Genomic DNA, 27,918 nt, shown 5'->3' with positions numbered 1-27,918 from the left:
TTCATAGTTTTGATCTCTTCACTATTGTACAATGTAGAAAATAAAGAAAAACCCATGAATGAGTAGGTGTGTCCACATTTTCACTGGTACTGCCTGTATCTGGCAGAATGGGAAATATGGCTTCTCTGGACAATGTTACTGCAGAGTTTTTCTGCAAATTTTGTGAATTTGTGTTGCGTCTTTATTCCAGTTCTCTACCTACTGTAAAACACCTCCTCTAACCCCAGCCCTTCACATTACATAGTAGTTACATTCTGTTGCTACTGTGCAGTAGAGACCATATGTTCAGGAATGTAGGAGTTGATGTCTGCCGGCGAAGATGAGAGGAGGTGAGGTGGATGAGTTTCAGGGAGGATAAAACTCTTAAGTTCCCAGAGGAAACTAGAAAAAGGCGATAGTAAGTTATTAGTTTACAGGTTCTCTACTAACATTCCAATTACAAACCTGCATTTAAAATTCCCTATTTTCACTGCCAACTATAGAATACCATGGGTTATATTTATATTTTACCATGGGTTAAATTACTTTGAAATATGTGTTACGCTAAGTTTTTTTAAATGTCTTGAATCTCCCCTGCAGTGTCAAACTGCATCTTCACGGAAATATTCCACACCAGAGTGATGTTTCTTACCTGGCACAGGTGAGGGGGATTGCAGGTGTAGAGAGTCATCCTGGATGGGTTCTGTCTCCTCCTCAGGGTCTGTTATCAGATTCAATCCACATTAATACTATTTCTGATCATTAGCCGGTGAGTCTAGACTTTTCTGTACCTGTATCCTATAACTTAGCCTATATGTAAGCGAATATTAATGGCATCACTTTCATATTGGTTCATATTTGGCTTCACAGTACCTGTCTGACTGCGCTTAGACTGGTCAGTGTTCCAAGGCTGCTGCTGTCAGTGACAACCATGGCTTGGGACAGTAGGCTGGACGGAGGGTAGGGAGACATATCGGACTTGCTGTACACTGCAATGGAGAAATTGAGAGCAGGCGCAGAGATACTTTATGAAACCCTTGTTAGTTCTAGCTGTGTTATTATGTCATGTATTCCTTGTTTCATACATGTATTTATGTCAACAGGGCAAATGAAGGAATAACATGCTGCCACTGTGGCCTTACTGTGACATGGAAGCCCTGTCATGGTTGCCATGAAAGGACTGTGGCCCATATGATTCTGAAACTGCTGTATGAGTTGCTGCTGGAAAGAGATTGGCTGAAGGGTGGTGAACCCGCCTCCCATGTTGTTGATGACAGGTACTGTTTGACCTGTTGACCAACATAGGCCAGGAAAACATGGATTAGGCTACTTTGTAAATGTCAATTAAAGTTGATATCTGACAGTTTTCTGATCATCACTAGAAAAGAATACACTACAGTGGATATATTTTGAAATTATCATTTGATAATATGCACAGACTTAGAGCCATTTGAGATGTTTTTATTTTACCTTTATTTAACTAGGCAAGTCAGTTAAGAACAAATTCTTATTGACGGCCTAGTTAACAGTGGGTTAACTGCTTGTTCAGGGGCAGAACGACAGATTTGTACCTTGTCAGCTCAGGGATTTGAACTTGCAACCTTCAGGTTACTAGTGCAACGCTCTAACCACTAGGCTGCCCTGCCGCCTGCATGTGTAGAATTTGTATTTACAGTTGAAGTCTGAAGTTTACATACACCTTAGACAAATACATTTAAACTCAGTTTTTCACAATTCATGACATTTAATCCTAGTAAAAAATTCCCTGTCTTAGGTCAGTTAGGATCACCACTTTATTTTAAGAATGTGAAATGTCAGAATAATAGAAGAGAGAATGATTTATTTCAGCTTTTATTTATTTCATCACATCCCCAGTGGGTCAGAAGTTTACATACACTCAATTAGTATTTGGTAGCATTGCCTTTAAATTGTTTAACTTGGGTGAAATGTTTCAGGTAGCCTTCCACAAGCTTCCCACAACAAGTTGGGTGAATTTTGGCACATTCCTCATGACAGAGCTGGTTTAACTGAGTCAGGTTTGTAGACCTCCTTGCGCGCACACGCCTTTTCAGTTCTGCCCACAAATGTTCTATGGGATTGAGGTCAGGGCTTTGGGATGTCAACTCCAATACCTTGACTTTGTTGTCCTTAACCCATTTTGCCACAACTTTGGAAGTATGCTTGGGCTAATTGTCCATTTGGAAGACCCATTTACAACCAAGCTTTAACGTCCTGACTAATGTCTTGAGATGTTGCTTCAATATATCCACATAATTTTCCTGCCTCATGATGCCATTTATTTTGTGAAGTGCACCAGTCCCTCCTGCATCAAAGCACCCCCACAACATGATGCTGCCACCCCCGTGCTTCACGGTTGGGATGGGGTTCTTCGGCTTGGTCATTATGGCCAAAACAGTTATATTTTTGTTTCATCAGACCAGAGGACATTTCTCCAAAAAGTACGATCTTTGTCCCCATGTGCAGTTGCAAACCGTAGTCTGTTTTTGTTATGACGGTTTTGGAGCAGTTGCTTCTTCCTTGCTGTGCAGCCTTTCAGGTCATGTCGATATAGGACTAGTTTTACTGTGGATATAGATACTTTTGTACCTGTTTCCTCCAGCATCTTCACGGGGTCCTTTGCTGTTGTTTTGGGATTGATTTGCCCATCTCTAGGACACAGAACGCGTCTCCTTCCTCAGCGGTATCACGGCTGCGTGGTCCCATGGTGTTTATACTTGTGTACTATTGTTTGTACAGATGAACGTGATACTTTCATGCGTTTGGAAATTAGTCCCAAGGATGAACCAGACTTGTGGAGTTCTACAATTTTTTTTCTTGAGGTCTTGGCTGATTTCTTTAGATTTTTCCATGATGTCAAGCAAAGAGGCACTGAGTTTGAAGGAAGGCCTTGAAATTCATCCACAGGTACACCTCCAATTGATTCAAATGAAGTCTATTAGCCTATCAGAAGCTTCTAAAGTCATGACATCATTTTCTGGAATTTCCGAGCTGTTTAAAGGCACAGTCAACTTAGTGTATGTAAACTTCTGACCCACTGAATTATAAGTGAAATAATCTGTCTGTAAACAATTGTTGTAAAAATGACTTGTCATGCACAAAGTAGATGTCCTAACCGACTTGCCAAAACTATAGTTTGTTAACAAGAAATTTGTGGAGTGGTTGAAAAAGTGTATGTAATCTTCCAACTTCAACTGTATTAAGGATCCCCATTAGCTGCTGATAAGGCAGCAGCTACTCTTCCTGGGGTCCAGCAACATTAAGGCAGTAATGTTCTGAGCCAATTGTAATTTTCTGAGGGCCCTCTTTGTGGCACCTGACCACACGACTGAACAGTAGTCCATGTGTGACAAAACTAGGGCCTGTAGGACCTGCCTTGTTGATTGTGTTGTTAAAAAGGAAGAGCAGCGCTTTATTGATAGACTTCTCCCCATTTTAGTTACTGTTGTATCAACATGTTTTGACCATGACAGTTTACAATCCAGGGTTACTCCAAGCAGTTTAGTCACCTAAACCTTTTAAATTTCTACATTATTTAGTGCAAGATTAAGTTGAGGTTTAGTGGGGCGGCAGCGTAGCCTAGTGGTTAGACTGTTGGACTAGTAACCGGAAGGTTGTGAGTTCAAACCCCCGAGCTGACAAGGTACAAACCTGTTCTTCTGCCCCTGAACAGGCAGTTAACCCACTGTTCCCAGGCCATCATTGAAAATAAGAATGTGTTCTTAACTGACTTGCCTGGTTAAATAAAGGTAAAATTATTATTATTTTTTTAATGATTTGTCCCAAATACAATGCTTTTAGTTTTTGAAATCTTTAGAACCAACTTATTCATTGCCACCCATTCTGAAACTAACTGCAGCTCTTTGTTAAGTGTTGCAGTGATTTCACTCGCTGTAATAGCTTTACTCAAAGCCAGTGGCATGTCAATAGTAAAGATTGAAAAAAGTAAAGGGCCTAGACAACTGCCCTGGGGAATTCCTGATTCTACATGGATTATGTTGGAGAGGCATCCATTAAAGAAAACCCTCTGTGTTCTGTTAGACAGGTAACTTTTTATCCACAATATAGCAGGGGATGTAAAGCCATTGCACATATATTTTCCAGCAGCAGACTATGATCGATAATGTCATAAGTTGCCTATGAGGAGAGAGGACTCTCCCAGACTCATGGCGCTGGGCAAGGAGGCCATGACGAGTCCCTGGGGGGGAGAAGGCGAGGCAGACAGACTGTGGAGTGAGGTCAGGGTGCTTACTGGGGGCAGTGGACCACCTCCTGATACCTGAGATGGGAAAGAGGGTGGTTGGCAGATAGTGACAACCACAGCCATAGATTACTGTGAGGATTGAGATGCTTTGTAAACTCAAAGGTTTATGATGGAGGGAAGTATTGTACGATCTTACTAGTTTTATGCGATATGGCTTTGTAATTTCACTGGCTTACATGATGATCTGTCACTTGTGATGATATGGATTGCGATCTCATTGGCTTATATTATGATGTAATAAATATGGTTTGCTATCTCATTGGCTTATTATGATGTAATATGAGTTGTGACCACATTTGCTTATTATGATATATTGTGGTTTGTGATTGGCTTATTATGATATAATATTATTTGTGATCACACTGGTTTGCATGATGTTGTGGTGCAGTTAATAATCTCTGTATGGTGATGTGTATTGCGATGATGTGTATTGTGATTATGTGAACATATTTGCTGATCTCTCTGGTTTGTAAAAATGGGAGGTTGTTTGTGATCTCACTGGTTGGTGACAATGTGTGTCAGTTTGAAATATGGTTAATGATTATACAGTGCATTCAGAAAGTATTCAGACCCCTTAATTTTTCTCACATTTTGTTACGTAACAGCCTTATTCTAAAATTGATTAAATAGTTTTTCCCCTCACAAATCTACACACAATACCCCATATTGACAAAGCAAAAACATGTTTTTAGACAGTTTAGCAAATTTGAATATCACATTTACATAAGTATTCAGACCCTTTACTCAGTACTTTGTTGAAGCACCTTTGGCAGCGATTACAACCTCGCTTCAAACTTGGCACACCTGTATTTGGGGAGTTTCTCCCATTCTTCTTTGCAGATCCTCTCAAGCTCTGTCAGGTTGGATGGGTGTAGTGTTGCTGCACAGCTATTTTCAGGTCTCACCAGAGATGTTTGATCGGGTTCAAGTCCGGGTTCTGGCTGGGCCACTCAAGGGCATTCAGAGACTTTTCCCGAAGCCACTCCTGCGTTGTCTTGGCTGTGTGCTTAGGGTCGATGTCCTGTTGGAAAGTCAACCTTCGCCCCAGTCTGCGATCCTGTGTGCTCTGGAGCAGGTTTTCATCAAGGATCTCTCTGTACATTGCTCTGTTCATCTTTCCCCTGATCCTGACTAGTCTCCCAGTCCCTACCAATGAAAAACATCCCCACAGCATGATGCTGCCACCACCATGCTTCACTGTAGGGATGGTGCAGGTTTCCAGGTTTCCTCCAGACGTAACGCTTAGTTGAATCTTGGTTTCAACAGACCAATCTTGTTTATCATGGTCTGTGAGTTCTTTAGGTGCCTTTTGGCAAACTCCAAGCGGGTTGTCATGTGCCTTTTACTGAGGAGTGGCTTCCGTCTGGCCACTCTACCACAAAGGCCAGATTGGTGGAGTGCTGCAGAGATGGTTGTCCTTTTGGAAGGTTCTCCCATCTCCACAGAGGAACTCTAGAGCTCTGTCAGAGTGACCATTGGGTTCTTAGTCACCTCCCTGACTAAGGCCCTTCTCCCCCGATTGCTCAGTTCGTCCAGTCGGCCAGAGTCTTGCTGGTTCCAAATGTCTTCCATTTAAGAATGATGGAGGCCAATATGTTCTTGGGGACCTTCAATGCTGTAGACATTTTTTGGTACCCGTCTCCAGAGCTTTGCCTTGACACAATCCTGTCTCGGAGCTCTACAATTCCTTCGACCTAATGGCTTGGTTTTTTCTCTGACATGCACGGTCAACTGTGGGACCTTATATAGACAGGTGTGTTCCTTTCCAAATCATGTCCAATCAATTTAATTTACCACAGGTGGACTTAATTTAATTTACCACAGGTGGATTTAAAAACATCTCAAGGATGATCAATGGAAACAGGATGCACTTGAGTTCAATTATTGAGTCTCATAGCAAATTGTCTGAATACTTATGTAAATAAGGTATTTCTGTTTTTATTTTTAGTACGTTTTGTAAAAATAAAAATAAAAAACTTTTCGCTTTGTCATTATGGGAATATTGTGTATTAGATTGAGGATTTGTTGGTATTTTAGAATAAGACTGTAACTTAACAAAATGTGGAAAAAGGGGAAGGGGTCTGAATACTTTCCAAATGCACTGTATAATGGTAGGTGATCTCACTAGTTTGTGATAGTGTGTTTCCAGGAGTGTGTGGCTGGGCTCAAGTTGGATGGGGCTGGCCAGGTGGCCTCCCAAGCCTCGGTCTCCACTGCGACCCCTTGCTGATCCTAGACTGTCACATGGGATTTGCTGGCTGTACTTCATGCCTGGAAGAGTGTTAGGATGAGTTAGGATCAGGTGTTTCCTGGTATAAGGACATTTTGCACCCTGGCAGTCTTGGTTCTGTTCCTCTGTATCGCGGTACTAATAATAGTACATAACAGAACATCTGAGGACAACATGAATGATTAATTATGCTGTTTGTGGATTAAATTAATTAATATTTTTATTCACTTTGGTCTTAGTGAGTGATACCTTGCGCAGGGCTGTGTGAGAGAGTGTGGTTGGTGGTGCTTGCTGATTGGCTGGTGTAAGGCGTATCGAGAGCCAGTTTATGGCGGAATGCCTCCTCCTTGCGGCGGTTAGCAAACCAGTTGTACACTTGTACCTCTGTCACCAGGTTAGAGCCCAGTCCAGCCAGCTGGGACGGAGACACACCCCTCTGGAGACACTCAACCCTGAGGGAGAGCCTGAAAGGCCCCAGAGCAAGAAAAACGTGTTTAAAAGGGGCACGCTAAAATGACAATGACAGCTCCTCCATTGCACTGAAACTGGGAACATTTCTTACCATTTCCATTATTTTTAATCTGACCCCTCTATCTCACCTGTTACACTCCTCCACGAATCCCTCTCGCTCCTCTTTACTTGGGTTCTTCTGTCATTCATAGGCGTGGAATAGGATTTGCTGGGAGGCGGGTCCCCATTTGAACCTGTTCCTCCGTCCTTTCCTTATGTCCTCTCCCTGCTCCTCTCCGGTCCCAAGGCCATGACTGGCATTGGTAAACTCTGCATGGAAAACATGCATATTTTTGTATTGTTCATCTGCTATCGTCATATTAATATCAGTATTTACATTAGTATCATTATTATTCAGACAGGATTGTGTTATATATATTTTTAAACATAGGGATAATTCACAGGAACTTAATATGTTACATATTGGGTAGTAACGGAATACATGTAACAGGGGTTACGTAATGGGCAATTGGGGCGGCAGGTAGCCTAGTGGTTAGAGCATTGAGACAGTAACCGAAAGGTTGTTAGATCGAATCCCTGAGCTAACAAGGTAAAAATCTGTGTTTACATCCGTCGTCGGAATGAGACCAAAGTGCAGCGAGGAAAATGTACAGCTTACTTTATTTTAGATGAACACCCAAAAACCACAAAAGATCAACAAACATAAAATTCTGCAGGGCTATACAGCAGCTGTGCAAAAACAAGATCCCACAAACTCAGGTGGAAAACAGGCTGGCTAAGTATGATTCCCAATCAGAGACAACGATAGACAGCTGCCTCTGATTGGGAACCATACCTGGCCAACAAAGAAATAGAAAACTAGAATGCCCACCCAAATCACACCCTGACCTAACCAAATAGAGAAATAAACAGGCTCTCTAAAGTCAGGGCGTGACAATCTGTTGTTCTGCCCCTGAACAAGGCAGTTAACCCACTGTTCCTAGGCCGTCATTGTAAATAAGAATTTGTTCTTAACTGACTTGCCTAGTTAAATAAAGGTAAAATAAAAACATCTCAAATGGCTCAAAGTCTGTGCATATTATCAAATGATAATTTCAAAATATATCCACTGTAGTGTATTGTTTCCTTTTCTAGTGATGATCAGAAAACTGTCAGATATCAACTTTAATTGACATTTACAAAGTACCCTGACTTTAAAATGTATTCCAAACAAAAAACATTGATTTCAAAGTTTAACAAACCATTCAACTCTATACACAAGGACTACTTTGAACAATGTACACAGACAATTGAACAAAAACACGTTTACTAGAAGAAGTGTGCAGATGCAAAGTTTGTTTGGTAACAGAATTAAGGTCAAATCTCCCTCAGTTTTTTCTGCGTTCACGTTTACCAAAAACTGTTAAATATCTGCTCCGAATTAAGATTCAAAGATGGCTTCAAAAATAAATGGGTGTCAGCTATGACATGGCACCTTGAGTTTGAAAAACAAATATTTTGGTTATTGAACTACAGTAAGTGAAGTGGTTTTACATCTGGCAGTGGAATTATGGTAACGGAATTCAGGGCCAGCTCTAACCTTTTGGGGGCCCTAAGTGAAATTGCGTGCCCTGTTGGTAATTCGACCATGATTACTACAAGTTTAGATAGCTGAGTATACAAATTTACCAATTTGAAATGTTGTTGCTGACATGCCAGTGTTCATTTTGTAACCAATAAATGACGAAAAATACTTGTCAACGACCTATTCCTGAAGCCCTGGAAAAAAAATGTTTAACCTTTATTTAACTAGGCAAGTCAGTTAAAATCAAATTCTCATTTACAATGATGGCCTAAAAAAAGACCTAACTATTACAATTACTTATAATTTTATGCTGAACAAAAATATAAACGCAACATGGAACAATTTCATTGATTTTACTGAGTTACAGTTTATATGAGGAAATCAGTCAATTGAAATAAATTCATTAGGCCCTAATCTATGGATTTCGCATGACTGGGAATACAGGGCCTCGGGAACTCGTCACAGTATTTTTGTGCATTCAAATTGCCATCGATAAAATGCAGTTGTGTTCGTTGTCCATAGCTTATGGCTGCCCATACCATAACCCCACCACCACCATGGGGCACTCTGTTCACAACACTGAGATCAGCAAACCGCTTGCCCACACGACGCTATGCACGTGGTCTGTTGGACGTACTGACAAATTATCTAAAATGACGTTGGAGGCGGCTTATGGTAGAGAAATTAACATAAAATTATCTGGCAACAGCTCTGGTGGACATTCCTGTAGTCAGCATGCCAAATTCCTGTAGTCAGCATGCCGAATAGAACTTCCGCACTCAACAACCCGGTCGCATTCCGCTTCGCTCCACAGGTAGTATCACATTTTCATTTCATTTCATTACAGTACAACGGTTTGATTTGTTTGATCGTAGCTAGCTACATAGCTAGCTACATAGCCGTCTTTGTATCAAAGATAATTGTGTAGTCTAGAGCGATTTTCTAGGTTAGGTAGCCAGCTATTGTCGTTCTTTTAACGCAACGTAACGTAATCAACACTGCTAGCTAGCCAGCTAGCCCCAGAATAGCAGCACTGTAGAAACTATTACACTCAACGGAACAACTTGATTAGTGTAGTGTCAACAACGCAGCCACTGCCAGCTAGCCTACAAAGTCAACAACGCAGCCACTGCCAGCTAGCCTACTTCAGCAGTACTGTATCATTTTAATCATTTTAGTCAATAAGATTCTTGCCACGTAAGCTTAACTTTCTGAACATTCGAGACGTGTAGTCCACTTGTCATTCCAATCTCCTTTGCATTAGCGTAGCCTCTTCTGTAGCCTGTCAACTATGTGTCTGTCTATCCCTGTTCTCTCCTCTCTGCACAGACCATACAAACGCTCCACACCGCGTGGCGCGCCACCTAATCTGGTGGTCCCAGCGCGCACGACCCACGTGGAGTTCCAGGTCTCCGGTAGCCTCTGGAACTGCCGATCTGCGGCCAACAAGGCAGAGTTCATCTCAGCCTATGCCTCCCTCCAGTCCCTCAACTTCTTGGCACTGACGGAAACATGGATCACCACAGATAACACTGCTACTCCTACTGCTCTCTCTTCGTCCGCCCACGTGTTCTCGCACACCCCGAGAGCTTCTGGTCAGCGGGGTGGTGGCACCGGGATCCTCATCTCTCCCAAGTGGTCATTCTCTCTTTCTCCCCTTACCCATCTGTCTATCGCCTCCTTTGAATTCCATGCTGTCACAGTTACCAGCCCTTTCAAGCTTAACATCCTTATCATTTATCGCCCTCCAGGTTCCCTCGGAGAGTTCATCAATGAGCTTGATGCCTTGATAAGCTCCTTTCCTGAGGACGGCTCACCTCTCACAGTTCTGGGCGACTTTAACCTCCCCACGTCTACCTTTGACTCATTCCTCTCTGCCTCCTTCTTTCCACTCCTCTCCTCTTTGACCTCACCCTCTCACCTTCCCCCCTACTCACAAGGCAGGCAATACGCTCGACCTCATCTTTACTAGATGCTGTTCTTCCACTAACCTCATTGCAACTCCCCTCCAAGTCTCCGACCACTACCTTGTATCCTTTTCCCTCTCGCTCTCATCCAACACTTCCCACACTGCCCCTACTCGGATGGTATCGCGCCGTCCCAACCTTCGCTCTCTCTCCCCCGCTACTCTCTCCTCTTCCATCCTATCATCTCTTCCCTCTGCTCAAACCTTCTCCAACCTATCTCCTGATTCTGCCTCCTCAACCCTCCTCTCCTCCCTTTCTGCATCCTTTGACTCTCTATGTCCCCTATCCTCCAGGCCGGCTCGGTCCTCCCCTCCCGCTCCGTGGCTCGACGACTCATTGCGAGCTCACAGAACAGGGCTCCGGGCAGCCGAGCGGAAATGGAGGAAAACTCGCCTCCCTGCGGACCTGGCATCCTTTCACTCCCTCCTCTCTACATTTTCCTCTTCTGTCTCTGCTGCTAAAGCCACTTTCTACCACTCTAAATTCCAAGCATCTGCCTCCAACCCTAGGAAGCTCTTTGCCACCTTCTCCTCCCTCCTGAATCCTCCTCCCCCTCCCCCCTCCTCCCTCTCTGCAGATTACTTCGTCAACCATTTTGAAAAGAAGGTCGACGACATCCGATCCTCGCTTGCTAAGTCAAACGACACCGCTGGTTCTGCTCACACTGCCCTACCCTGTGCTCTGACCTCTTTCTCCCCTCTCTCTCCAGATGAAATCTCGCGTCTTGTGACGGCCGGCCGCCCAACAACCTGCCCGCTTGACCCTATCCCCTCCTCTCTTCTCCAGACCATTTCCGGAGACCTTCTCCCTTACCTCACCTCGCTCATCAACTCATCCCTGACCGCTGGCTACGTCCCTTCCGTCTTCAAGAGAGCGAGAGTTGCACCCCTTCTGAAAAAACCTACACTCGATCCCTCCGATGTCAACAACTACAGACCAGTATCCCTTCTTTCTTTTCTCTCCAAAACTCTTGAACGTGCCGTCCTTGGCCAGCTCTCCCGCTATCTCTCTCAGAATGACCTTCTTGATCCAAATCAGTCAGGTTTCAAGACTAGTCATTCAACTGAGACTGCTCTTCTCTGTATCACGGAGGCGCTCCGCACTGCTAAAGCTAACTCTCTCTCCTCTGCTCTCATCCTTCTAGACCAATCGGCTGCCTTCGATACTGTGAACCATCAGATCCTCCTCTCCACCCTCTCCGAGTTGGGCATCTCCGGCGCGGCCCACGCTTGATTGCGTCCTACCTGACAGGTCGCTCCTACCAGGTGGCGTGGCGAGAATCTGTCTCCTCACCACGTGCTCTCACCACTGGTGTCCCCCAGGGCTCTGTTCTAGGCCCTCTCCTATTCTCGCTATACACCAAGTCACTTGGCTCTGTCATAACCTCACATGGTCTCTCCTATCATTGCTATGCAGACGACACACAATTAATCTTCTCCTTTCCCCCTTCTGATGACCAGGTGGCGAATCGCATTTCTGCATGTCTGGCAGACATATCAGTGTGGATGACGGATCACCACCTCAAGCTGAACCTCGGCAAGATGGAGCTGCTCTTCCTCCCGGGGAAGGACTGCCCGTTCCATGATCTCGCCATCACGGTTGACAACTCCATTGTGTCCTCCTCCCAGAGCGCTAAGAACCTTGGCGTGATCCTGGACAACACCCTGTCGTTCTCAACTAACATCAAGGCGGTGGCCCGTTCCTGTAGGTTCATGCTCTACAACATCCGCAGAGTACGACCCTGCCTCACACAGGAAGCGGCGCAGGTCCTAATCCAGGCACTTGTCATCTCCCGCCTGGATTACTGCAACTCGCTGTTGGCTGGGCTCCCTGCCTGTGCCATTAAACCCCTACAACTCATCCAGAACGCCGCAGCCCGTCTGGTGTTCAACCTTCCCAAGTTCTCTCACGTCACCCCGCTCCTCCGCTCTCTCCACTGGCTTCCAGTTGAAGCTCGCATCCGCTACAAGACCATGGTGCTTGCCTACGGAGCTGTGAGGGGAACGGCACCTCAGTACCTCCAGGCTCTGATCAGGCCCTACACCCAAACAAGGGCACTGCGTTCATCCACCTCTGGCCTGCTCGCCTCCCTACCACTGAGGAAGTACAGTTCCCGCTCAGCCCAGTCAAAACTGTTCGCTGCTCTGGCCCCCCAATGGTGGAACAAACTCCCTCACGACGCCAGGACAGCGGAGTCAATCACCACCTTCCGGAGACACCTGAAACCCCACCTCTTTAAGGAATACCTAGGATAGGATAAAGTAATCCTTCTCACCCCCCTTAAAAGATTTAGATGCACTATTGTAAGGTGGCTGTTCCACTGGATGTCATAAGGTGAATGCACCAATTTGTAAGTCGCTCTGGATAAGAGCGTCTGCTAAATTACTTAAATGTAAATGTAATTGCACACTCCCTCAACTTGAGATATCTTTTTTCATTGTGTTGTGTGACAAAACTTCACATTTTAGAGTGGCCTTTCATTGTCCCCAGCAGAAAGTGCACCTGTGTAATTATCATGCTGTTCATTCAGATTCTTGATATGCCACACCTGTCAGGTGGATAGATGATCTTGGCAAAACCAATTTCTGCACAACAATTTTGAGAAATACGTTTTTTTGTGCATATGGAACAGTTCTGGGTTCTTTTATTTCAGCTCATGAAACATGGGACCAACACTTTACATGTTGCATTTATTTTTGTTCAGTGTAGTTGACAAATGGGACGAGACAATAATTCCATGTGAGACTAATGGACATTACATTTGACATGAAGCGCCTTTTATCTGTTTTGTCCAATCCTAAAAATGCATGCAGAATATTTCATGCAATTCTTGGCAGAATTGACTTCTTTCAGTTGCACGGTCTGATTGAGCTAATCTGCCCAGCTCTCCCGCACAGCTCCCAAGCGGTCACTTCAGTCACTCATCAATCTTTTTGAACTGATGCGAAGCCAGGACACTTGAGTTGTAACTGACCTCATATAGAAACAATGTTTACTCTCTCTCTTACTTTCATGTAGGCTACTTTTACTTTGATCACATTAGAAGCTCTATTTTTCCGTGTGCACTACTACTCTCTCATCTGTGTTCCTGCAGTCCGCAAATGCAAGTTGCGGATGTTGTTTTTTTGTGCAATTTGTTGGAAAAAAGTAATACTTCTAGCATTTTTGTAAAGCTCAAATGATCCCCTTTCAAGGAAACCATTGTTATTTACACCCTTGACGGTTATGATGGGGAGAAAATCAGAGCTGTACATTGTTGAACCTGTAGCCTTTATAGCAGAGATCATCAACTAGATCAGGTATTCCCAAACTGGGGTATGCATACCAGGGGTACGCACAATGCCGTCAGGGGTACGCCAAATAAAAATGTGATTCCATTTTTATTCCTTTTTTTTCCTTTTTTTTCTTTTTTTCCTTTTTTTTCACATTTTCATACAGTCCATTTATATTTTCCAACATGGTTATACATTTGGGAGAGGTTTTTTTCTTGCCTGAGTAGCCTCGTTTCACTGCCCAAAATAAAATGAAACCATCTGGTGTTCAGCTAAATAACAACACAATGTCAAATACAGGTAGCCTAGTCAAATAATTAACATCCAATCACATTAACCGTTACTCTCTCGCAGGAATTCCACTAACGGTCCATATGTAGCCAAACGTAGCTGTTGCTCATTCAGTTTGAAAATGGATATATGGTAAAAATAAAAAGTATGGCCCGCGTCCATAGAGACACATACCAGCTCTACTGGTAGTACTGCTACTACCAGCAGTACTACACCTGCACTTGTCGACGACACAAGTTGCTCTGCTAGCATCAGTAATTCTACATTTGTTGTAAGCCCAACTAGCATGGACACTGACAGTAGCTCCCTTACCCGGAAAAGCACCGAACAACAGACAGAGACGTTGGACCATCGAAGAGGTGCAAATTTGATGAGAACTACATTGATTTGGGGTTCACTTATATTGGGAGTAGTGCCTTTCCTCAGCCACAGTGTGTTATATGTGCAAAAGTACTATCTCACAACTCGATGAAACCTTCACTCTTGCGCAGACATTTAGAAACAAAACAGGCCAATTTGAGAATTAAGACTACTTTCGAGTGTGTGTATAAAGAAGTGTATAAAAGCAACAGATACCATTAATAAGAAAGGGCTAGAAGCGTCTTATATAGTGAGCTATCGAGTGGCTAAGACAGGCAAGCGCCATGCTATTGTGGAGGACTTAATTCTTCCTGATGCCATGGCTATGGCAGTGACACTGCTGGGGGAAAAGGCCCAAAAATCTATACAGACAATGCCTTCATCAAACAATACTGTTTCAGGACGCATCAGTGACATGGCAGGAGATATTTTGAAACAATTACTGCTTTGCATACAAGCCAGTGAATTCTGTGCGTTACAGCTGGATGAGTCATCAGACGTGGCGGGCCTGGCACAGCTCCTGGTTGTCCATTACATTTATGGGAGGTCAATTAAGGAAGACATCCTCTTCTGGAAACCAGGACAACAGGAGAGGATATTTTGAAAGTACTGGACAGCTTTGTGACATCAAATGGACTTTGGTGTTCAAGATGTGTTGGTATCTGTACTGATGGCGAAAAAGACATGACAGTGAGACATAGTGGAGTGGTAATGCGCATGCAAGCAGTTGCTCCAGACGCAACTTGGGTACACTGCAGCATCCACCGGGAGGGTCTTGCTGCCAAAGGAATGCCTGACAGCTTGAAAGACGTTTTGGACACTACAGTGAAAATGGTTGACTTTGTTAAAGCAAAGCCCCTGAACTCTCATGTATTTTCTGCACTATGCAATGATATTGGCAGCGATCATTTAACGCTTTTACAACATACAGAAGTGTGCTGGTTATCAAGGGGCAAAGTATTGACACGTTTTTTTAAATTGAGAGATGAGCTTAAAGTTTTCTTTACTGACCATGATTTTCACTTGTCTGACCGCTTGCATGATGACGAGTTTCTCACACGACTGGCCTATCTGGATGATGTTGTTTCTCCCGTGAATTATCTGAATTTAGGATTATAGGGATTTTCCGCAACTGTATTCAATGTGCGGGACAAAATTGAGGCGGTGATTAAGAAGTTGGAGCTCTTCTCTGTCTGCATTAACAAGGACAACACACAGGTCTTTCCATCATTTTATGATTTTTTTGTGTGCAAATGTCTGACAATTATGCAGGTACTTTCCCGAAACGGATGACACAAACAACTGGATTCATCAGCCTGCCTCCAGTCCACTTACCGATATCTGAACAAGAGAGCCTCATCGAAATTGCAACAAGCGGTTCTGTGAAAATTGTATTTAATCAGAAGCCACTGTCAGATTTCTGGATTGGGCTGTGCTCAGAGTATCCTGCCTTCTCAAATCGAGCTGTTAAGACACTGATGCCCTTTGCAACCATGTACCTATGTGAGAGTGTATTCTCAGCCCTCACTAGCATGAAAACTAAATGCAGGCGCAGACTGTGTGTGGAAAATTATTTAAGACTGAGACTCTTTCCAATACAACACAACATTGCAGAGTTATGTGCATCCTTTCAAGCACACCTTTCTCATTAACTTGTGAGTTATTTACATTTTTCGATGTACAAATAAGGTTTTATATGTAAGATGGTTAAATAAAGAGCAAAGTTATTCATTATTATTATATTATTATTTGTGCCCTGGTGATATAAGAGCTCTTTGTCACTTCCCACTAGCCGGGTCGTGACAACTCACACTAATTCTTATGTTTAATAAATGTATCATGTGTGTGTGGCAGGCTTACCATGGTGGCAAAAAACAACATTTGAGAGTACGCTGACCCTGGTGCTAGAGGAGGTGCGCAGCTGGAGGTTGAATGTTTGAAGGGGTACAGGACTATAAAAGTGTGGGAACCACTGAACTAGATTAATCCGCGGGCCGATTTTTTTAGAGAGTGGCTAGTCGGGGTCCCGAACATAATTACAAATATTTTGTAGACTGCAAATTGACCGCAAGAAGCCCAAACAGATATAATCTTTGACTAAAACATTATCATTTCAAACCTTGCTTACATTTGTATACTGTCACATGTCTCTATTATGCATGGGAATACTTCGGAACAAAATGCTTAAATTAAAATCCCTTTGAGCTGATTTCCTGGTCTTTTTACAGTCTTTTAAGTCCAAAAATGAAGAATTGCAAGGCCAAATAAAACCCTTTGGCCCGCGGGTCGCTAGTTTGGGAACCCTACTTTATAGCCTATATGGTTAAATATGGCTGGCATTGGTTACAATCTGCCACATTATCAATGTTGCCAGTTAAGGTATAAGAGGGGACAGTAGGCCTAGATGGACAAGGCTATCTGAATGTGCACATAATGGAAGTTAGAGGTAGCCTAAATATTCATTATTTGATACAACAAAAAATGCATTGACTTATTTGACAAAAACCAGACTAAAATTGTCCAGAGTTTTAGTCAACTAATAATAACTAAAACTAAGGATGGATAAAATGACTCAAATGTGATTGACTAAAAATGAATTTTTAGACTAAAACTAAGACTAAAACAAAATCTAAAATAGCTGCCAAAATTAACACTGTGACATGGGCTAATTGAGAGACTGTCCGTGACTGACATAAGAAGAGAAAAACCGCTGATGCACTACCAAATTTAGATATTGCACCTTTAATGTTGTACTATTCTAACTCTTGACTAAGTTCCTTTTTTTTAATAAGAATCATTTGGGTCGGGGCCCCATAACAAGTGGCGCAGCAGTCTAAGGCACTGCATCTCAATACAAGAGGCGTCACTACAGTCCCTGGTTCGAATCCAGGCTGAATCACATCTGGACATGATTGGGAGTCCGATAGGGCGACGCACAATTGGCCCAGCGTCGTCCGGGTTTGGCCGGCGTAGGCCGCCATTGTAAATAAGAATTTGTTCTTAACTGACTTGCCTAGTTAAATAAAGGTTAAATAAATAAATAAGTAAAAAATAGCGGTCACTGATGTAGCTTATACCTGGAACCAGCCCTGACATCATGGGTCTCTGATCTGTAAGCTACTATACAGAAATGCATAATTATGGACAGGAATATCATTCTCTTCATGGTGATGTATCCTGAATAGGTACACATTTGGGTATTATTCTACACACTGGCTATTACTGTAATGAGCTCTGGCCCCAAACAAGACCACATTTGGTTTGTCCGGACCAGACTAAATCTTAAACAATCATAGACGTCTATGTTTCACAGGTTTGGACATCACAGTACAGCACAGTAGAGTACAGTACAATACAGTACAGCACGGTAGGGAAAAGTAGATATGTTAATTACAGTATACTGTACCCTACTCTAGTGTGCTCTACTGTACTGCACTCTGTTCTCTACTGTGTTCTACTGTACTGTGCTCCCAAACTTGAGAAACATAGTCTATGATTGGTTGAGATTTGGTCAGGCAAGGGCGGGCTGACCAAATCACAACTACTTTTGAACGCCCATGGACGTCCGGTGTCGGGCAGTGCTCAATGGGTAAGGATGCTTATTACAGTAAATGGAAAGAGGGTAGGTGGTAGGTGTCATGGTAGGTGCCAGTAAGAGCTGGGAGAGGTGGCATTAACGGGAGAGAGAGAGTAGAGCGAGAGAGCGGCAGAGTGAGAGGAAGGGGTTGTCCAGACTTTTTTCACAGTCTTGTTTTGACCACGAAATGACATAGAGAAAAAGTTATGAGCTGAACAGAACAGTATGCCAGTGGAAGGGAGGACAGTGGCAACTGAGATCCAACTGTGGTTTGGGACTACTATGATTTCCCATTGTAGCCTATTTAATTTGTACCGAGTGCACTGGGAGTCAGGAAGCAAGTTCAGGGAGTGCATCATTTAATAAACAAAACAAGAAACATGAACAACGCACAGACAGGAAACGGAAACAATAACACCTAGGGAAGAAACCAAAGGGAGTGAAAAATATAGGGAAGGTAATCAGGGAAGTGATGGAGTCCAGGTGAGTCTGATGACGCGCAGGTGCGCGGAACATGGTAACAGGAGTGCGCCATAACATAACGAGCAGCCTGGTGACCTAGAGGCCGGAGAGGGAGCACACGTGACACAAATGCAGTAATTCCGTTAAAGATTTGGTAACAGAATTGAGTTTTAATGACTTAATAATTCATAAACAAACTATATATCAGCAAAAATACCAACTAATCGGTACCTTTACCTACCTTTACTTGCTACTGCTGTGAACTTTCATCATCTAGAAAATATCTTAGAGATATGTAGGTTTTTGGTAATGGAATCACAAGTCACTGTTTCTTAAACTTACAGACGGCATGTAATTTCGCCAAAACAAAATATAAGTGTTGATATTAGTTGGCAGGGGCTTTACTTCAACATTATGTTTTGATTTACTCATTTCTAATACTTTTAAATACTCCTTCTGGTAGATGTTGTCTAAGACCCCCTTTACATCTGTTTGACCAGAAATCAAAGCATTTGCTTATTCCTACATTTTAGGATGGACAATTGTTGAAAATGTATATATAAAATGTATATAGGTTTCATGTGACACCTAATTTGACATGCTCCAATGAACTTCACGTTGGTGTTCATGGCAGTGGTCCATGGGTCATCTGTTTGTTCAACCGCACACCTGCCTGCAATTGCTAATAACCTAAATGCAACTGCCAGACTATATGTGATAAAGTGAAAATCTGAGGCCCGCACCTGTCCCTAACCCGCTAGTATAGAAAATGCTCTGTAGGCAGTCAGAGACAGCAGAACTATTTTTTGACAGAGGTGCCTGATTTAGATGTGTTTCTGCTTATCATTTCCTTCATTTTGGGAAGATATTTGTTAGTCAACATGTCTATTATTAGATACATGCAGTTTCTCTTCTGCCATTAGGCTATATGTTGCCCTAGAAGACTAAATAAAACCTTGCTCTCCAAAAATAATGTCATAGATCGATAGAATGAATGCTTCAATCTAGTTGACATCTGTGAAGTTCTCAGTCATCTCTGCTTCTTTCGCTGAGCAAAGACTTTTAGGGACCAGGAAGAAAATGCAATAAATAACAACAAAAAAGCTTTTCTATGCTACATTTCCAAATTACATCAGTTTGACTGGTTGTAAGGAAATAGAGAGCTGTGAAAATGAACCAACATGTTTCTGATAAGATTTCAGTTTGTCTTGAATGCATATCTTATGTGGTTGAGTTGTCAGCGTTTATGATGCTGATAATGATGGCACAACCAACAAACGGGAACTAACTGCACATTCGAATTCTCCCAAGATGCTGAAATAAAGAAATCATATTTCTCCATTCCTTTTCCTGGAGTCAAAATTTAGCCTACATAATAATAATGTATTATTCCGGAGTTAATATTAAGGCTATATTAGAGGTTATAGACCTACAGTCAGTGTCCAGATTTCAGTTTCCATTTAACCCATCTGAACAGTAGGCTACAGGCTATAGGCCTATTTGAAGTCCCTATCTTATGACTTTAGAATGCCTCACATAACATCGCCGGCACTGCTATATCATCCTCTTTTACCACTTCACCAAATCTTTCCCAAACAGTCTATTTTTCTGGCCCTCCCTTCTCTTTTTCAACTCTCAATTTCACAGCTTTTATCTTATTGAGTTAAACTCAGATTGTTATTTTTTGCCTCAGTGGATGAACATGAACTTTTTCTACCTGTAGCTTAATCAGACTTATAGGCTTCACACTAACGCCATATAGCCTCAATATAGCCTATAAATTGCACAACAATTATACATTTATGTTCTGAGGGCAAAAAGGAGGGGAGTATTCAATGTTTTGTACACTCAGTGTAGATTTATGGAAATTAATTGTGAATATTAATGAATGAGGTAGTCATGATTTGACATACACTACCGTTCAAAAGTTTGGGGTCAGTTAGAAATGTCCTTGTTTTCCATGAAAACACACATGAAATTAGTTGCAAAATGAATAGGAAATATATTCAAGACGTTGACAAGGTTGTAAATAATAATTTTTAATTGAAATAATAATTGTGTCTTGAAACTTTGCTTTCGTCAAAGATTCCTCCATTTGCAGCGATTACAGCCCTGCAGACCTTTGACATTCTAGTTATCAATTTGTTGAGGTAATCTGAAGAGATTTCACCCCATATGCTTCCTGAAGCACCTCCCACAAGTTGGATTGGCTTTATGGGCACTTCTTACATACCATACGGTCAAGCTGCTCCCACAACAGCTCAATAGGGTTGATATCCGGTGACTGTGCTGGCCACTCCATTTTAGACAGAATACTAGCTGACTGCTTCTTCCCTAAATTGTTCTTGCATAGTTTGGAGCTGTGCTTTGGGTCATTGTCCTGTTGTAGGAGGACATTGGCTGAAATTAAGTGCCATCCACAGGGTATGGCATGGCGTTGCAAAATGGAATGATAGCCTTCCTTCTTCAAGATCCCTTTTACCCTGTACACATCTTCCACTTTACCACCACTAAACCACCTCCAGACCATCACATTGCCTCCACCATGCTTGACAGATGGCGGCAAGCACTCTTCCATCATCTTTTCATTTTTTCTGCATCTCACGAATGTTCTTCTTTTGATCCGAACACCTCAAACTTAGATTTGTTTGTCCTTAACACTTTTTTCCAATCTTCCTCTGTCCAGTGTCTGTGTTCTTTTGCCCATCTTTAATCTTTTATTTTTATTGGCCAATCTGAGATATGGCTTTTTCTTTGCAACTCTGCCCAGAAGGCCAGCATCCAGGAGTCGCCTCTTCACTATTGACATTGAGACTGGTGTTTTGCGGGTACTATTTAATGAAGCTGTCAGTTGAAGACTTTCTCATACTAGACAATCTAATGTACTTGTCCTCTTGTTCAGTTGTGCACCGGGGCCTCCCACTACTCTTTCTATTCTGGTTAGAGCCAGTTTGCTCTGTTCTGTGAAGGGAGTAGTACGAGATCTTCAGTTTCTTGGCAATTTCTTGCATGGAACTGTTATGCTGGTGAGTGAGGACCCAAAAGCGGTTTAACAGAAACAGAGTCTTTTAATGTCCAAACACAGGGAAGACATAAATCCTCTTCTGATGTATCGGTTGACAAAATAGACAACCCGCAGAGAGGGCGACAAATAAATCATAAAGTCCTCTGATCTTTACAGGAGAGTCCCCTTCTAGCAGCAGAGGAGAATAGCAGGGTTAGCGGCAACAGACTGCTGGTCTCTCCGGGTAGGCGCGGGTTGTAGAGGACAGAGGTACCTGATCACACGTAGCATCTGATGAAGAGGCAGATTACGACAGGACGGGACAAGGGTGAAGCAAACGAGAATCTGACAAAGACAGAAGCAGAAACAGAGAGAGAAATAGAGACCTAATCAGAGGGAAAAAAGGGAACAGGTGGGAGAGAGTAAACGAGGTAGTTAGAGGAGATGAGGAACAGCTGGGGGAAGGAAAGGGAGAGAAGGTAACCTAATACGACCAGCAGGGGGAAACAAAGTGAAGAGAAAGAACAGGAACAAGACATAACATGACAATACATGACAGGAACAGCCTTCATTTTTTCAGAACAAGAATAGACTGATGAGTTTCAGAAGAAAGTTATTTGTTTCTGGCCATTTTGAGCCTGTAGTCGAACCCACAAATGCCGATGCTCCAGATACTCAACTAGTCTAAAGGACAGTTTTATTGCTATTTTAATTTTTAATCAATCAATTTTAAAACGGTTTTCAGCTGTGCTAACATAATTGCAAAAGGGTTTCCTAATGATCAATTAGCCTTTTAAAGTTATAAACTTGGATTAGCTAACACAACTTGCCGCTGGAACACAGAAGTGATGGTTGATGCTAATGGGACTCTGTACGCCTATGTAGATATTCCATCAAAATAAATCAGCTGTTTCCAGCTACAATAGTCATTTACAACATTAACAATGTCTACACTGTATTTCTGATATTTTCTTACGTTATTTTAATGGACAAAAAAATGTGCTTTTCTTTCAAAAACAAGGACATTTCTAAGTAACCCCAAACTTTTGAACGGTAGTGTAAATGTTACACTTAGAGAGTCCATACTGTAATGTCATATTGCAGTACAGGCAGGGTCAGCTTATCAGCTGGCCAAATACTCACGCTGGCTAATCTTGCCCTGCTTCCTGACATACCAGCTGTATAGAGCAGCCCGTTTCTGGTTCTTCATGGGTGTGCCTTTGTTGAGGTGTTGGGAGAGATGGGACTGGTTGAGGCCTGTGGACTCAACCACCTCTCTCTGGGGGAGGTTATACTGCTGCATGTAGCTCTTCACCAGTTTTGCCACATGCCCATGGATCCTTCCTATCACACACAGACACATACACACACACAGACAAAACTCATGCGCATAAAGGGAGGGAGGGAAAGAAGGGATGTTGGCAAGAGATAAGGGGACGCACAGTAGGGCAAAGTCCAGCTCTCTCCGGTCACTTGAAATAATACCCAGAAATATAGCCTACTTGCTGTGACACAAACCTTAATGGCTAGCAATAGTACATAACATAGCTATTATGTATATTCAAATATACAAAAGCTTTATCTATGTTTGATACATTTTGATACTAAGGCATGATTGGTCAAGTTCTGTGTTTTCATGCTAATTATTGTACAATTGCCAACTTTAAGCTATATACAATGAGCAGTTTTACCATAATATGAGGTATTTGTTGTAGTTTGAAATGTGGTGAAAATGAAATGGCCTTCCAAGTTGTAGTAAATATTGACTAACATCTGTTCTCTCACACACACACACACACACACACACACAAACACAAACACAAACACACACAGCACATTTCTGTTCATCTTAACCCATGCATGCAGTTCATTCAACGATAGAAATGGCCAGAGAATAATGCTGGGTAATTAGTAATCAGGAAAGGAGGAACCCTCCTTTAAATCCACCTCAGAGGCTGAGAGAGATCTCATAAAGAGGAAGAGGGGGCAAGATAATGAGGGAGGAAGGAGGGAGTGGGGAAACAAATTTGATAAAGACCAAGAACAACTCACTTATTTGTACTCTTTTCTTGGTGAGAAAACATCAGGAAAAGATAGCAGAAAAGAAAGAGAATGGAAAACAGAATCAAGTAACCACCCTAAAATGTGTTTGTTTTTAAACTATTTTTAACAAATGAGTTGGACATTGTTTTGAGAAATTAAAGCTTGTGTAAGAAAATAAGGGATGTGTCAATTTTGTTGTTGTATTAATAGATGAGGTTTGATGAAATGAAGAGATTGATGTGTATGTTGTTAAGGAGAGGATATGGTGGAGGGCAGAGATTTGGGAGCTACTTACTGCAGAAGTTGGTCGACCAGAGCCCTCTGTCTGGCTGCCTCCTCTGAGGGTAGTGCCTCCAGCTCCTGGAATATTGGTGGTGGAAAATCCATTTCTCCCTCCTCCGAACTCTCTCCATCTCCCCTGTCCCCCTTCTCTGCTCCAGGGGTGACCCTCTCTTGCTCCAGTTCTTCCAGTGCTTGGACCAGGACCTCCCGGGACAGTCCAGAGCCCAGCAGTGCCCAGATAAGCTCATTCTGGAGATTAGTCAGACGCCCAGGGCCCCATTTCCTCTCCTCTCCCTCCATTACACTGTTGCCTAAACCTTACCTCACTAGCACAACACACAGACTACGCAGGCCACAGGTCACAAACATACACATATTCACACACTAAGACAGACACACTGCAGTCAAGCGCTTACACAAAAGACGAATAATTGTGGCTTCTGGAGTCATTACCTTTCTGTCTTTCTTCAGTTCAGGAAAATACATTTAATTTTCCCCCATTCAATTTTCTTCTTGTCTCGTTCTGAGCTATCTGGTTTAAGCCCTCCACCTGCTGTTAAGCTTTCAAATGTTTAAAAAAAAATGTTTATCTTCCTCCCCCTTACTCCCCATGTGCTCTCTTTGAACTTTGTCCCCATCTCCCTCCATTCCTAAAAGTGAGCAAAGTGCAGTCAAAAACTCTAAATGAAAATAAACTTTTCCTGTCACATGCACATTCATACAGGTTCCTTCCTGTATAACACACATACATGAAAGGTAAAAAAAAAAAAATACAACCATTACAAATTATAATGTTCATTTTTTTTCAATATATTCAAAATTGATACAATTCATTATGACACTTATAGATATTCATTTTAGGATCCAATAAGGATGACAGCATTAACAAATTAATATTTGTCCTGCCTTGATGTAATTTACGGCTGGTTACACTATACTATACTATTTCAAATAAATTGTAATGTAAAGGCCCAATGGAATGGATGTTGAAGCTTAACGTTTATCATGAACACCTGATAGGTGTCTTTTGAGACATGTTAGGAATGAATTGGACAGAGAAAATGAGAGTAGGTGTTGTCCTGCCCAGCACTAGAGAGCATGACTGCGTCATCTTAGACATATGAGGTCTGATTGACGTAGCTTTTAGATGCCATACATCTGCTGCATTATCCGTCATGATATTGTCTAACTTTATGCTTACTTCGGAATCAGTAATACTTAAGAACCCCTGCAGGTGGCATTGTAGCTATGCTGTATTGGTAGTGTTGCTTTCAGTGTTGATTCAACACCAATAACTCTCTCCTCTCTCCTTCTCTCTCCCTCCCCCTCTCTTACCTTATGCCTTCCTCTGGGTTCACCCTATCACCTCCCTTTTTGTGTTGAGCTCTCTCTCCTCACCCGCCCTACCCTAGGGAAGATGGCATTGTACAGTATTTGAAAGGGGGGAAACTCTGAGAAACAGGACTCCCTCTATCTTTCTGACCAGTAATTAAGTCCCATTGTGCCTTAGTTTGCACTGTTCAGAGGACAGCCTAGCGAGGGAAACAGGGGGCATGGTAGTGTGGCTTGTACTGCATTTAAATCCCATGCAGTGCATTATATCACACATTCTAGCATACATTTGGTGTGAGAAAGTAAATATGCAGTTATGTCATTTTTTTATTATATTAAAACGTGTGCTGTGTTAATATGTAACCTACTGTATTTTCTGTTTCTAGAAATAAAGATCCACAGAACCAGTTTACACGTTCTTTACTTGAAAAGAGAACAGAGCTACTGTTTTCCTGTTGTCCTCCTCATAGTCTCATTAGTCAGCCAACCTCTCTCCCTATTTCTGCCCCCTCCTCTCTCAGCATTGTGTCCATACTGCCCCGCCACCCCCCTCTACCCCACACGCTATTCAACCCCATTGATCATGCATGCAGAAATTTAACACACCCCTTAGTTCCTGCCCGAATAGGCCCTGTCCCATTTTTGGAGATTCCTCTGCTGAGGACAGAAGCTGTGTAGCCTACGCTGGGTGTCTCCAACAACGTGCAACAACTCACCCAGTATGAACCTCATGGACACTTCACCCACAGGGTTCATCATCCAGAGCACAAAGAAATAAACCGTTTCATAACCAGTCAACAGACATGGCAATAGGAATGTAAGAAAGTTTGCCGTTTCACATATTGAGCATATTCTCGTTCTTAATATAATCTGGAATTAGTTTAACAGCTTGTCATGAGTGCACCCCCTAATGGAACAAGCTGCATGTGTAAAGGGGAGTTGAAGAACCAGAGGCTTGTTTGATAATACAGTAGTTATGGTTAGTCAATTTGAAGTTTTAATGCAGATTTGACTTCCCAGAGTTCCCTCAACAGTCTTTCAGAGGCATGTGAATCAACAACATTGTTTACCTTTATCACTCTAGGCATTGGTGCTAATGTATTACCATTGCTTGAATTATTAGAATGGCTGTTCTGAGAAGCGACATTGTGATCGGCCTCCAAATGGTTAACGAGTCACATGTTGAGTTGGTGTTGGAGAGGAGATTAGGTGGAGCTGGCTTTGGGACTAATTAAATACTTAAGACCCAGCAGTGAATGAGCAAGCACACTGCCCAAAACCACTTCCTATATGAAACACAACCCTCATCAGGGGGTTATGGGGGGTGAGGGGGTGGGGGGTGGATCCTGCCAAAGTGAGGGACTGTCTTACTGATGCTCGTGTTAGGAGTAGGCGAACCAAGGCTTGGAGACACTGACACAGAATTTAAAACTATGTGGACACTGATATGATGGTCTGTCTTTCAAAGAACATCAGTTAAGGCCTAAAAGTTTCATTTTCTCAATCCATGATGTATTTATTTTGACAAAAAAAGGGCACCTTTTCATGATAGCCTATACTGTAATTGTACAATGGTATGTTTTGGGAGATTGATTAAAAGTGGAGAGCAGATTTATAAAGGCAAGCTACTGTATATTTAGTAATGCAGTGGTCAGAAAGCTAACAAACAACTACTATGTATGACCTACTGTGAAACAAAATAGAATGCTAAGCTTGTAGGCTGTACAGGATTGGAAACAATATGGATTAGTGTGAGCGCCATTTGGTGTTAATGTTCATCAAACCTAGTAATTTGTTTTGTTGACTATGTCTTGTAAAGTTTTGCAGCAACTTATGTCACCTTAGTGAGTTGGGTGAACTCAAGCACATGTATTAGGCCTGTGGGCCAGTTCATTCAATCATGTTATCCAACTGAATGAAGAGATGCTAGCACATTCAATTTAGGATTGTTTCATTGTAAACCATTGTAAACCATTTGTCAAACTAATAAAAAATTACTCTCTTTTCAAGACACCTGTTGAAAGAGAATCCCAGTTAAACCTAGTGAGGGGGAGCACCCACAGTGGGGTTTGAACCAGAAACCCTGGGGTTATAGGGAGAGTGCACTACCTTCTGTGCATTTTCATCTATCAAGGAGTGGGCACACAAGTTTAACAAATCCAATGCTTACAGATTGAAGCCCACTTACAAAAGGACATTTGAAACTCTTGAAATATCCCATCACTGACACCATTGTAGAGATTGAGGGGAAACAGCCATCATGGTCCAGTGGTCATGCAATAACTGGGCAAGCTCTATCTCTCCTTTGGCATAAAGGCCCAGACCTCTTGGCAGAAGTCATAGTAGCACACGTTACACGTCTACTTCTATTTTCAAATATTAATATGGCCAAGCTTAACACCTTAAACAGGTATGATATTTGGTGCCCAGACCACAACAGACCACAAGGCACTTCAGAGGGCTGTGCGTACATCACTGGGGCTAAGCTGCCTGCCATTCAGGACCTCTACACCAGGCGATGTCAGAGGAAGGACCTAAAAATTGTCAAAGACCCCGGCCACCCCAGTCATAGACTGTTCTCTCTACTACCGCATGGCAAGCGGTACCGGAGTGCCAAGTCTAGGACAAAAAGGCTTCTCAACAGTTTTTACCCCCAAGCCATAAGACTCCTGAACAGGTAATCAAATGGTTACCCAGACTATCTGCATTGTGTCCCACCACCCAACCACTCTTTTACGCTGCTGCTACTCTCTGTTTATCATATATGCATAGTCACTTTAACCATACCTACATGCACATACT

At 42.5% G+C, this 27,918-nt stretch overlaps 1 pseudogene; it reads right to left on the bottom strand.

The window, feature by feature from the left end:
- Positions 1–63: 63 nt before the first annotated feature.
- On the bottom strand, positions 64–24,373 carry LOC115111504 (hepatocyte nuclear factor 1-alpha-like; annotated as a pseudogene).
- Positions 24,374–27,918: the final 3,545 nt, after the last annotated feature.

This window comes from Oncorhynchus nerka, linkage group LG27 (genome assembly GCF_034236695.1).
Source record: "Oncorhynchus nerka isolate Pitt River linkage group LG27, Oner_Uvic_2.0, whole genome shotgun sequence".
NCBI classification, from domain to species: Eukaryota; Metazoa; Chordata; class Actinopteri; order Salmoniformes; family Salmonidae; genus Oncorhynchus; species Oncorhynchus nerka.
The sequence above is the reverse complement of the archived record's forward strand: the minus strand, read 5'-3'. Positions and strand labels throughout refer to the sequence as shown.